This window comes from Diorhabda sublineata, chromosome X (genome assembly GCF_026230105.1).
Source record: "Diorhabda sublineata isolate icDioSubl1.1 chromosome X, icDioSubl1.1, whole genome shotgun sequence".
Taxonomy (NCBI): domain Eukaryota; kingdom Metazoa; phylum Arthropoda; class Insecta; order Coleoptera; family Chrysomelidae; genus Diorhabda; species Diorhabda sublineata.
In genome coordinates, this window is record NC_079485.1 from 29,938,577 (window position 1) to 29,951,110 (window position 12,534).

Below are 12,534 nucleotides of genomic sequence, written 5' to 3' on the forward strand. Positions count from 1 at the left end.
CAGGATGAAAGGTTACAGAGACAATGCAGTAATGTACATCTGAGAGTTACCAGGTATAAAAATGTGTTTTGCTCTACACAAACTATATAATCTCAATTATCCTGTAATAACATCTAGTGTCCTTGAACATGTTGATATTAAACAGTTTACCATGTCCATACATGGGTAAAATATTTAAAGAAAAAAAGGATCTCTACCATTATTTCTAAATTAATTTTATATTTCTTTAATTTAATTATTTGATGTTTGATGACTGAATGGATATAAACTTTTTTTATACAATGTTTTTACTATAAACACGAGGATAGATAGAAAACTATAATAGAACGTGCGTTCATTAAATTATAGGCTAAAAAATAAATACATAAGGTATTGTTGAAATAAAAGATATCATGATTAGGTAATTAAATGAATTTTATTTTTAAAAAATAACATTATCTAAAGAACGGCCCTCTCGAAGACGGCACTCCTCTAAACGCGAACGCAGATTTGTTAAATAATGCATATTTTCTGCATTTATGTTTTGTGCCACATCTCTTGCAGTCAAAATATTCCTTTTGTTGTTTATTTTTGACACCTTTATTTCTCACTGCTAATACTTTATTTCTATCGTCGAACTCGTCTAGTTGTTTGGAATGTTGTTCAGTCGTTTTACGGTTTGTTATAGCTTTAGTCTAGTTTATCTCCTGTTAGCTTATTTCATTAGATCGGATTCCAAACACTATCTTATCTTTTAGCATTTGTTCTAGTAAATTGTCAAATTTGCATTTGCTTGCCTGAGTTTTTATTCTAGTTGAAAATTCATCAAATTGTTAATTTTCGTTTTGTACAATTTTGAAAAATATATATCTTTCAAACGATATATTCGTTTTTGGTGCGAAGTACTTCAGCTTCAGAGCCTATCACTGCTATAAATGTTGCTGTCTGGACTTCAGCTGGATTTTAATCTAATTGAACAGCGATTACATAATACAAACTGTTGTAACCACTTTTCCCAGCATTTTAATTTGTCCGAGTCAATTTGTAGGTTAGCTGGTGGCTTTATTCCAGTTACTGCATCGTTCGTAGCCTTTTTACAACTTTCTCGTGTCTTTTCTTTTATTTTATACGTTTTTCTAAAATTCTGACATCATGTAACGTTGTAATTATTGTTTTAACTACCATTTTAAAGGAAATAATCAAACGGTTGATGTAACATACGAAAATTATATTTTTAATTGACGTTTCAATTGATGTACAAGTTTTACACTAGGTGGCCGCACTTTACAATTACAGTTATATTAATAAACCAGGAACCGAATAATCCTGTGATGTCCTCCAGACAAAACGGCGGACTATCTAGATCATCTGTTTGAAATAATCAATACTTAACATAACCTATCACAATATTGGATACGGAAAAATGTTGTAGAAAATTTTAAACTTCGTGAAATTTCCTTAGCCATTCCTTTATTTCTTATACTGTACCTGATGATAGTTACTTAAAAAATGGTTTTGTTAAGTAATACAGAATGTTTATTTTTATTGATATTTGTTTTTAATGCGATAGTGTTATTACGAAGTATATATTAGATACTTCACTGCCATCTACTTAAAATAATATTTTATAACAAAACATCAAAATATCATTTTTAACAGCTTATACTCCTGATACCATACTGACATTAAAATCAAAATATTTTTCCAAAATTACAAAATAATGTACGTAGTAGTTGATTTAGGGTAGATTTATCAAAACAGTATATCTAAAAAAGTCCTTACTACATCTGTACCAAATCTGTCGTGGTTGGAAGTTTTTATAAAAGACTTGATTATTATTTTCATATACAAGAAGATGAAAAAATTCAAAATTAGTAAATTAGATCTTTTTTTTTGCATTGGAAAAAATAAATAGCAGCAATAGCACGTTTGCTGCCTTAAATCAACTAAATAAATTAGTCTATCTAATTACCAATTGAAATAAATATTTTAGCAATCCAGATTTCACATAAATAAATGATCGGTAATCTACTTGTGCCCCCAATAAATTAACCCATTTTATTTTGTTACACCAAAGCTGACATCCCATTTTTAAATCCAACATATTATTCCTAATCCACATGTGATTTTTTTGGATTGATGATTAGATAAACTATCCTTTATGATACTTATTTTAAAAACAGCAATAATCCTAAAAAGGCTAATTAAAATGTTTTGAATAAGAAATGTGCCTTTGGTTATTTGTAGACTAGTTGTTTTCTCAATAATCAGATCAAAACATCAGTATGGAATGACCTTAATTTCATATTTCAATCAAATATTTCGTATCAGTCATTTGTCGATGATTAAATCACAAGAAAACTTTCTACATTAACAAATCATCAGCTCAAAATGTTTTTTTCCACACTGAAATGAAACTTGAAATCTGGACGATACAATAAGAAATAACTTTAGTGACATCCTGTACCATTCATGTAATATAAAATATTCCATTTCAAAATGTAGAATCTTTCCTAATCAAAGTTTCGTCAATGCAGCTTCCATCCCCTGATTAGTTTCGTAATTGAAAATGTTTCCATTACATGGCACTACAGATTATTTATGTCCTTAAACATCTTTCATTTTTTTTTATTACAAATTTTTATTAATAATCAGAATATTTATTTACATTCTTTGAGTTAATTTGTTCGCCAATGTTAGATAATCTAACATCTATAGGGTCTTGATAAGGTTCACAATTAGATTAGATTTGGACAAATTTCAAATAAAACAAACTTTGTTTATACTCGTATTTATGTATTTCATTGTTTTTTTCTTATTATGTGTATGTAAAATAATTTTAGTATCGTATATTAAAATTTATTGGTACTTGTACACTGATGTACACTCACTTCTTATTAATCATCAGAACTAGGCTCTCTAAGCAATGTTGCAGTGCTGCCAAATCTATCGGTTATCTAATGGTTGTAGTTTTAATTCATCTATAATTTCATAATAAAAAAACAAGAAAAAATAGCACAAATACTTAATTCAACAGTATCGGTTTTTGCTTCCATTGAAATGCACGCTCAAACCATCCAGGAAACTCCATCAAAAGCCACGTTTTCTTTTATGCAGCACTGAGCGAATCTTTCTCCAGGTCTTCTGTAGATCCGTCCTCTTCTATCGCTACCATAAAGGCACTTTTTTCATCAGAAAAGAAATTGGAGCCCCATTGTACGTTAATCCAATTAACGTATTCTCTGGAAAATCGTAGACGGGCTACTCGGTGGGCTGGGGTTAATTTGGGGCTGGTAGCTGGTTCAAGTCTAGCTGTCTCTAGTCTTCTTCTGACTGTCCAGTCACTCCTCGCGTTTCTCTGTAATCTTGTTGAACTTGAACACCAGTGAGAGTCTGATTTCTCAAAAGAGCGGAGCCCCTTGTTTGTTAGTGCAATTAACGTGTTCTTTGGCAAATTGTACACGGGCTGTTCGGTAGGCTGAAGTTAAATTGGGGCTAGTAGCTGCTGGTTAGCAAGGTTAGCTGTCTTAAGTCTAAATTAAGCCACTCATCGCGTTTCTCGGAGCTCTTTTTGGACTTGAACACAATGATGAATGAATGATAATGAATCGGTCATATATCTCTGTTGTGTACTTTGGTAACGACGCTAAACTCTGGAAAAAGCAGACTGACTCATATCCAGCGTACTGGCCTTGTCACAATGGAGTTGACCGCTTGAGCAGCTGTGTCCATTACAAGGTAGAATTCCTGTTTGTTGTTGACTAAGATGTGTATCGGTTGACGTTTGATGGTTAACTGATAGTGGTGGGTCAGATAGCTAACCTTTTAATAGGGCCAGTTACTTCTAATTAACATAAAAAGGGTAATTACTGTTCGTAACATATTGTTGGACTGTGATACAAGAAACATTACAATATTTAATATCATTTCGAAGATAAAACTATTTAGCTTCAAGATTAAACCAAAGAAAATACATTAACATGTTCAATATTTTGTCAGTGACTCGCGATTGCAAATGGCAACGCTGTCTCCAAGTCATATGATTCAATATGGGTTTATATAAATAGTATTCAAAAAGACTGTTGATGTTTCTGCGCTTATTTGAAGTATTTTGAGGTTAGTTTATTTTTGAAAAATGAATGTAGTTTAAAGTAACCTCTTCTTTTGTGATTTTATTCAACATAAAACAAAAAAAATTAGAGAGTTTGGAATTGATGATTTGTAACTTATCTTTGGTTTTAACTGTTTCATTTATATCTGGATTTCAAGTTGTCAGTGTGTTAAATTTTAAAACTTTGAAAATCATAAAGTTGATGTAGATCGTTGAAATATATCGTAGCCATTTTTACAAAAATGTGCCAAATTATCGAATCGAACTAGTAATATTGAGATTAAAGAATTTCGTGGTAGTAATTTTTAGAATTAAAATTTAAGTGCAATTACCCATTTACCAATAATAATTAGATTCGTATCGCTACCGTTTTTTTGCTCTATTTAGTTGTACCTATATATTATATAAGGTATCTTTACTGTGATTGTTTATTTTTTGTATATTAATCGAGAGACTTGTTTTATTTTATGTTATAATATATACTTATCAAAATGTAGTTCCTGGGTATGTTAACCATTATCATTAAGTACATAAGAACCGGGTGTTTAGAAGGGCAGTCTTGTACAACTACAATTTTGAAAAATATTCCTTTCAAAATCATTTTAAGCATAATTATTGACCCTATTTTTTTCTCAATAATGCTAGATAGATATTTTTAAATCGAATATTTATATTTCAAATTTTCCTAAACTCAGATAGTAAACTGCGTAGAATGGATTTATGAAATTCTATAAAATGTCTAGTTTCTCATTTTCTGTGGATCACATCACTGAACTGCCCTGATAAAATAACTTCTTGCTAATAAACTTTGATATGTCACTTGAAAATTTTCAAAAAGTGAGCTAAAAAAAGCTAAAATTTTGATTGTAAATAATTATTTAAGTATTTAAGCATATTTCAACTTGATATTTATTTTAGATATACCAAAAAATTTAAATTAGAGGATTTCTGGGCACAATCAATCGTTATCAATATTTTTCAAATATAATATATAAACATCACAATACAATTAGAATCTAGTTGTAGCAACCAAATTAATAAATATTTTCTAGACTAGTAGATTTGTTTTGTCTTCCAATTAGTCGTTAAGTTATTTCCAATTGCACAAAATATCATTAAATTTGAAAAAATTCAAGTGACATAAATATGAGGGTAATTCAATTATAAACCGGAATTTGGTATACAACATTCTATAATTAAATTACAGTTTTTCTAGATAGTCTCTGACTCACTCTCCACATCACTTTTTCTTAAAAGGATTCTACCTTTGCATTGCTTTCGAAACACAGTCCACCTGGAGCCTATTTCAATAGACCAAATAAATAATAGTCGCATGGCGACAAATCTGGATTATAAGGAGGGTGTTCCAGTGTTTTCCAACCCAATTCGTTCAACTTTCCATCGTAAGTCGAGCTTTAAGTGGTTTGGCGTTGTCATGCAGCAATATCGTACTATGGATCGGAATATCGCGCAGCGTTTTAATCTATAGACCGGTTTTATATTATTTTTTTATCAAATTACTATAATACTGCGTGTTCAGAGAGAAAATCAAACGCAATTACTTCTCTCATGTTCCACAATACCTTCACCGCTGACAGTGTAACCTTCGCCTTAACTGATACGTCTTTATCTTTTTTCTCCACTGCATAAACGCGCGTTTATTCTTCGGGCGTAGCCAAGTCTCGTTTGTAGCGAATTTTCAGTGCAATAAATTTTTATTTATACCGCTGCAGAAGATTCGCGCAAACTTCTCACTGAATGAATTTCTACTCAAAATTCAGAAGTCCTGAAACCCATCTATCTGACTACGCTGATGTCCAATTCTTCAACTACATTGCAGTACAGAACTGGGTCGGTTTTCCAAAATGAGTTTTGCCACAGCTCTGATGTTCTCATCGCTCATGGCTACAAGTATACTAAAAAGCATGGGAAACTAAATTTTTCGCGCGTTTATTTAAAAATTCCGGTTTATATTTGAACCACCTTCGTATACACCTATCAAAATTGTGAACTTCCAATCATATTTATATCATTAATTTCGTTTTTCGAATTATATGAGGAACCTTTGTAAATAACTTATTCAAATTTATGTTTCACACTCACCTACAAAAAACTTTTTTAACTGCTTTCATATTTTAATTAGTAATTATCATATGCTGTATGTTTTATCTACTTCTAAAATGTATTGGGTGCTCCAGATAAAGTATACTGGGTGCTCCATTTAAAAGCTATTTGTAATTTGTTTCATTTTTAAAAAGATTTATTTCTCTTTTTAACTTGTTATTTGGAAGTTCAAATTTTTGACGGTAGATTGTACAGTGTCGCCCAATTTGCTGTCTCGATTGACACAAAGTGAATGTCAAAATTGTGTATGTATGTCGTTTGTGTTATATATACGTATGGCCTAAGTTTGTAGCAATTCTTTGTATGACAATTTATAATTAAACCAATCACTTTTTATTCAGACACTGTTGGTAGGTTTGCTAATGTTCAAAACGCAGTAGTTTGGTATAACTTCACAGCTCTAGTCAGAACTGTCATACATCACTCATATTGTTTTATACAGGTGCAAAAGAGTTTATACCTATACTATTACCTTTATTATCATATATATTATATTATCATTATATTTTCCACAAATAAAATTCATTTTCTACTAGTATTGAGTTCAATAATTTTTGTAGACCAGATATAACTCTTTACTGAAATATTTTAAAAATAGTTTTTTAGTACTTTGTCAGATTGATCTGTAATATTTTTGAAAACATAAACCTGTAGTTGAATATCCAAATATTGCAATGAAACTTGGATCTTATAACCTTACTTTTCTACTGATTTCATATATCTTATAACTTATTTTATATCAAGTGGCACTAAATTGTGAAAGGATTTTTTTAAACCCAACATACCATTTCTAGCTACATACAACCACATGGTCACTATTATGGAAAAGCTTCTGTAACACCTTGCTTTGTATTTTCTTAATCGCCATTTACAGTTTATTAAACGGCCAATAAATCAGAGAGGATCTTCCGAACTGTTCGCAATTATTCCTCTCCAACAATCCTCCTAATGTTCTTGAAATATATTTAAAATTGCATAACTAACTTTTTATTACCTTACAGATACATACGAATACATTTAAACAAGTTATTGTGTTCGAATATGTGTCAGTATTTATATATACTTGATATGGCAACATTGTAAATCGTATGAGTCAAATAGGATAATTTATCTCTTAAAGTACGGCCTGCAGTCGCTCGTTAGGAACGACGAATTTGATCAAGTGATTGGTTTTAAAATTTCCCGCCAGAAATTTTAATTACAAAGTTGGAAAGGTTCAGATTTATCGCTGGAGGATAAACGAATGGAAATTAAAATAAATTCTGTTTCACAATCGATGGATAATAATCGATATATACATCTATTAATAATATAAATAAATAAGGTTAAGTTATCTACCGTATAATTCTTGTGCCAACAGTTTAATCGTGCAATTAATTATTATTATCTATCAGTTAATTATTATCAATATTGTATTGATTCTAATACTTATTTTATTTCACTTTCGTCTATATAGCAGGATTTCCACTTCCTACGGTTTATCGGAGAGGTTAGAAATCGATTATTTTTGGTATCAATTTCTTGACTTTCGATATGCATATGTTTATGGTGCTATCACGTTGTCCTAATGCACGTCGCTGTACTAAAATTTGTCCTAGAATATCACGTGACCCAATTCGTCACTCGAAATGAGCGACAAAAATTTCATAAATGGTACATTCCACTAAGCGCTCACGGTGCCTGAAATACTCTTTTGAGCGTTCAACATAGCGACCACGATCGTTGTGGTCGCGGCGAGAACGTCACTCATGACGCCATGACTAACCCTTGTCAAGAGGCAAAAAATATTTTGATTTTACTCCTCTAAAAAATTTAATGACTTACAAATTATAATATACCTCTTAAAGCTTCGGTGTAAGATTATAACGCTCTGGACTAAGTGGAACGGGATAGATTATATTGTGGTCGTGAACGTGATTGTCGTGAGTACTTAGTGGAATGCACCTAAAGACGTATCATTATCATTTTGACGTCATTTGATAATCTGTCATCTGTCAAATTGTTAACCAGAATTCAGAAATTATTCTTTGAGGTAAATGAATTTTCATATATGTATTAGTGGAGTACTACCAGATGTTATTACACATACCGATCGTTCCTTTGTTAATTACATGTTGGGTAGTCAAAAACAGCACATAGTACAATAATTTTTACTGTTATTATTACCAAATATACAATAAAAATAGTGTTTAAATAAATAATTTTATATACTGCATTTATAAATATATTTAATTTTATTTATGCAAATATATATTTATATACACTGTTTTAAATTACCAAAAAATATTTGTTACTGCTGTATTTTTGTTAATAAATATTTTGTCTTAGCCTCGTGAATGTCTTCCTTAAGTAAAAGCTTGATGCATATCGACTGATGAAGTTACCAAACTAAATAGCGTTTGTTGTAATAATAAAATATGTTATTATATGTAAATAATATTTGTAATCTATACAGAATAAACTATAAATTGTGCCGAAAATCATTTAAAATTTATCTAACCTACTAGCATACTTCTATGTGGGATATAAAGAAAAAAGAAAAAGAGATTTTTTATTATTTATTCCACAGAGTTGTATGATCCTCAACTACATTGAATCATAACAATCGAATGTATGTTACTGTTTGAATTAAACCAGATTCCGGTTAATAGCTAGTTTATATTTTTTCAAAGAAACTGTACTAAAACAAAAATATCCTGAAAATGGTCTTCAGTTTCATGGTTTCAATGAGGATTGCAAACTGACAAAAAACTGCATCCACATTATTCAAACCCCTTGTAATTGTGTATTTATTAGAAAAATGTCTTGTAGTCTCAGTAGGGGGCTTAAAAAAATTTCATTGTTCTGAATACTACCCTCTGAAATATTTCTATTTGTTGTCAAAAAAATCTCTCGAAACGTAAGCCATATAGCTCAACACTAACGGTTTTTTTTATTTGAAATTACACATAATTTCTGTAATTTAAAAAAACTATATTATATTCTTAAAGTTGAGTTTTTGAGCATTACATAACTTTAAAACAGAGGAAGATTATTTTTAAAAGAAGACTGTTGAAAAATTATTAAATTTTGGAATTTGAAGAAATAGCCTAAATCTGATTTCACTAAAGTCTCTGTTGAAACTTCTAAATTGACAGACATCAAGAAAATACTATGTCTATTTGACGTTTTCCATTCTTCATTTGAAAATTTTAGATTGAGCCTCTTATTTTTTTAATCTTTTTTTTTCAAAAGTTCCCACTATTGAAAAACTTTTATTATATTAGAAAATGCGTTATATGGAATAACAATAGATTCCCAAATTTTTAAAACATCACAAATTACTTCATCAAAACCTTGTGGAATTGTGAGTTTAGAATTTTAAAATTTATTAATTTTTGAATGGCTGTAACTAGTTTTCTTTTAAAAATAATTCTACTCTATTTCACAGTTGTGTAAATCTGAAACACTCAACTTTTAGAATATAATATAGTTTTTTGTTTTTTCTTTAAATTACAGAAATTATGTGTAATTTCAAATTGAAAAAAAGTTAAATATTCTTGAATGAGAAACTAAAAGTTATAAAACAACCCATGTAGTTGAACTATAGAACTCATGTTTTTTGAGGATTTTTCTTACATCAAATAGAGGATAAGAGTCAGAAAAATAAATTTTATTAAGCACTCTAAGCCTTAATATTCAATTAAGTTTTATAGGAACCACATAATTAAGGATAAATATTTGAAAATTGGGATTTATTTTAAAAGGACACTTAAATGTTACACATCTTAAAAAAATATGAATTAGCTTTACTTCAATGTAATGGTAAGTAATAAAACAGTTTTAATAATAATTTTGTTTTCACATTTTTCATCTCGGGTTGAGGTAACTACATATCAGGTTGAGGTAAATATAAATTATAATCATTACTTTGTAAAAAATAGGTAGTTGGTTACAGAAACGAAGAACTTAGAGAATGGTAAGTTTATTGCACTTTAATACAAGCATGGGTTGTATTGTGTAAAAATTGTTGTCAGATTTGTGGTTTGCGTTATTTTTTTTTCATTTTGAGTATTTTACTAAATCTATATGCTTAAAAGCTTGTTCCGCAAAACGTATTTTATTGCAGAACGTTTAGATCAATTTATCTAGTTTGTGATGAACAAAAACACTAAATTAGGTAATCTGTATATTGTTTGTAATTAAATAGACAACTAAATTGTGCCAAAACTAATGTAGAAAAACATTTAGTAAAGTCTGAAGTTTTATATTAAAAAGAAACCCAACAAAAATCAAATTTTTATTATCTATACTTTAAATTACCGATATACATTATGTTTAATGCAGGAAAATTTTCTTGTATTTTGGAGCAAACTAAAGTAATTAGTATTTTGCTTGTTTTATGATCTAGAAAAACTTACCATAAAATACGTTTTCATTTACTTAACAACATCACCTGTTCCTACAAATTAGATCATGCTTAAACTAACCCATTATTTTTAACACAAAAATGACAACAAATAACTTGTTGTGTAGTCTCTTAAAGGGATACGTATGTGATTTTTTTATTTACTATGTCAATACACACACTAACATCCAATAATACTTTATTGACAATTTTGGTTAAAAGTTTTAATGTATACCAGTACAGTCTAGTATGTAATACCAGTCATCAATAATCGAACTTGTTATCACAGATGTCCTCACTATGTAAAACCGGCTTACAAACGTAGATAAGGAACCCTTCATTAAGAATTGTACATAGTTGTACTTTATATAACAAGCGAAGATAATTTCAGTAAAATTAAATACAAAGATGAATTTGTTGCTTCAAAGTTCATTATTTTCCCAATAAGAATTCCTAGGGATTAATTTAATTTTTTTGTTTATCCATACTTTTGAATGATTCTGTGTAGTCCAAGCGGCGACCGCCGTGAAAGGGTGGTTGACCAGAATAAGTACTAAAATATATTTTATTAAATTTTGAATATTAGATGAATAATAAAACATTGGTCTGGCGGTCTTTGACGTGTCCAAATTTTGTTATTTTAATAAAATTTCTAATTTATTTTTTTGTAAAATCGATCTACATAACTTAAGTATAATTTTTCAGTTTACGATGGCGTTTTGACTAAATAAATACAGAAATTCGAGTCTGACGTTCTTGTTCTTGACGCAACTGTGTGTCAGACAGTCCCCAATAAACTTATAACAACAACAAATTTTCTATACAAGGTATAAAAAAAAATTAAACGTCAAAATTTTTATCTTTTATTCCTCTTTCAAATAGAATTGGTCTGGCACGTGAATACTTGACCAAATTTTGCCAGACCAAGATTAAGTACGTTCTTCTCTCCTACTTGTTAAACGCGAGTTTTTTTTGTTTTTAACGTAACTACAATGAAGAGGTGATGTCGGCAGTGAATGGCTATTTTGATATTTTGATGAATCTGACGATTCTTATCATAAAAAGGGTCTCGAATTTATTGAGCATCCTAAGGAAAAGTGTATGGAGCCAAAAAGAGATAAATAAATATATTTTTTACCAAAATTTTTGTCTATGAATGGGATTAAATTGATAAATATTACTTTAGACTAATTCAAACTCAACATCTTTTCAGTTTAAAATAATTTTACGATTCTCGAATGGTGTTTGTAACACCCATGTGATTAATCTTTATCAAAGTAGCAACCTCTTCATGTTGATACTTGGAATAATGACGTTGTCTTCAACAAAAATTACCTAGTGTCTTATATTTTTTCTTTAAAATTAGTAGCACCCATTATTTACATCAAAAAGATGTTACAATATGAATTGTGGTTTTCTATTAATCACCCCTTAACCACTACTCTACGTTAAACTACTTTTATGGTACTTATGTCCTTTTGTTTCAAAATACTCTTCAATAAGGTGGTACTTAATAAAATACTAAGACCATGAACTATTTACCTGGTTTTATTTGCTTTTCTTGATCACTTAACTTGCTACACTGCTAAATTCATATTTGATCCATAGATGTATGAAATCTATTGTTTCCTGATTCGACCATTTCACTCAAATTTCTAAAAAATAGTGCCCAATTTCACAATACAGTTTAATTGAAATTCAGAAAACCATATTTTCTACTGATTAGACATAATAAAATTTCATTCTACTGGCATAAAATGCTGAGACGTGGTGACGTTATTATTAAAAATAGAGAGCGGCATGTAAATTGAATTGTACTATTGGAAGAGAAACAAAGTGCATCGGTTTACCACTCTCTATCTCTCTCTACTCGCTTCTAATTGGTGTTTTATGCATAGAGTTAATATTGAAGATCCCGTCAAAATATATTAAA

The 12,534-nt window shown here is 29.6% G+C and overlaps 1 protein-coding gene across 3 annotated transcripts in view; it reads left to right on the forward strand.

The window, feature by feature from the left end:
- Positions 1–12,534, forward strand: part of LOC130451508 (furin-like protease 1) — a 105,009-nt gene that overhangs the window by 85,424 nt on the left and 7,051 nt on the right. The window lies entirely within an intron of this gene.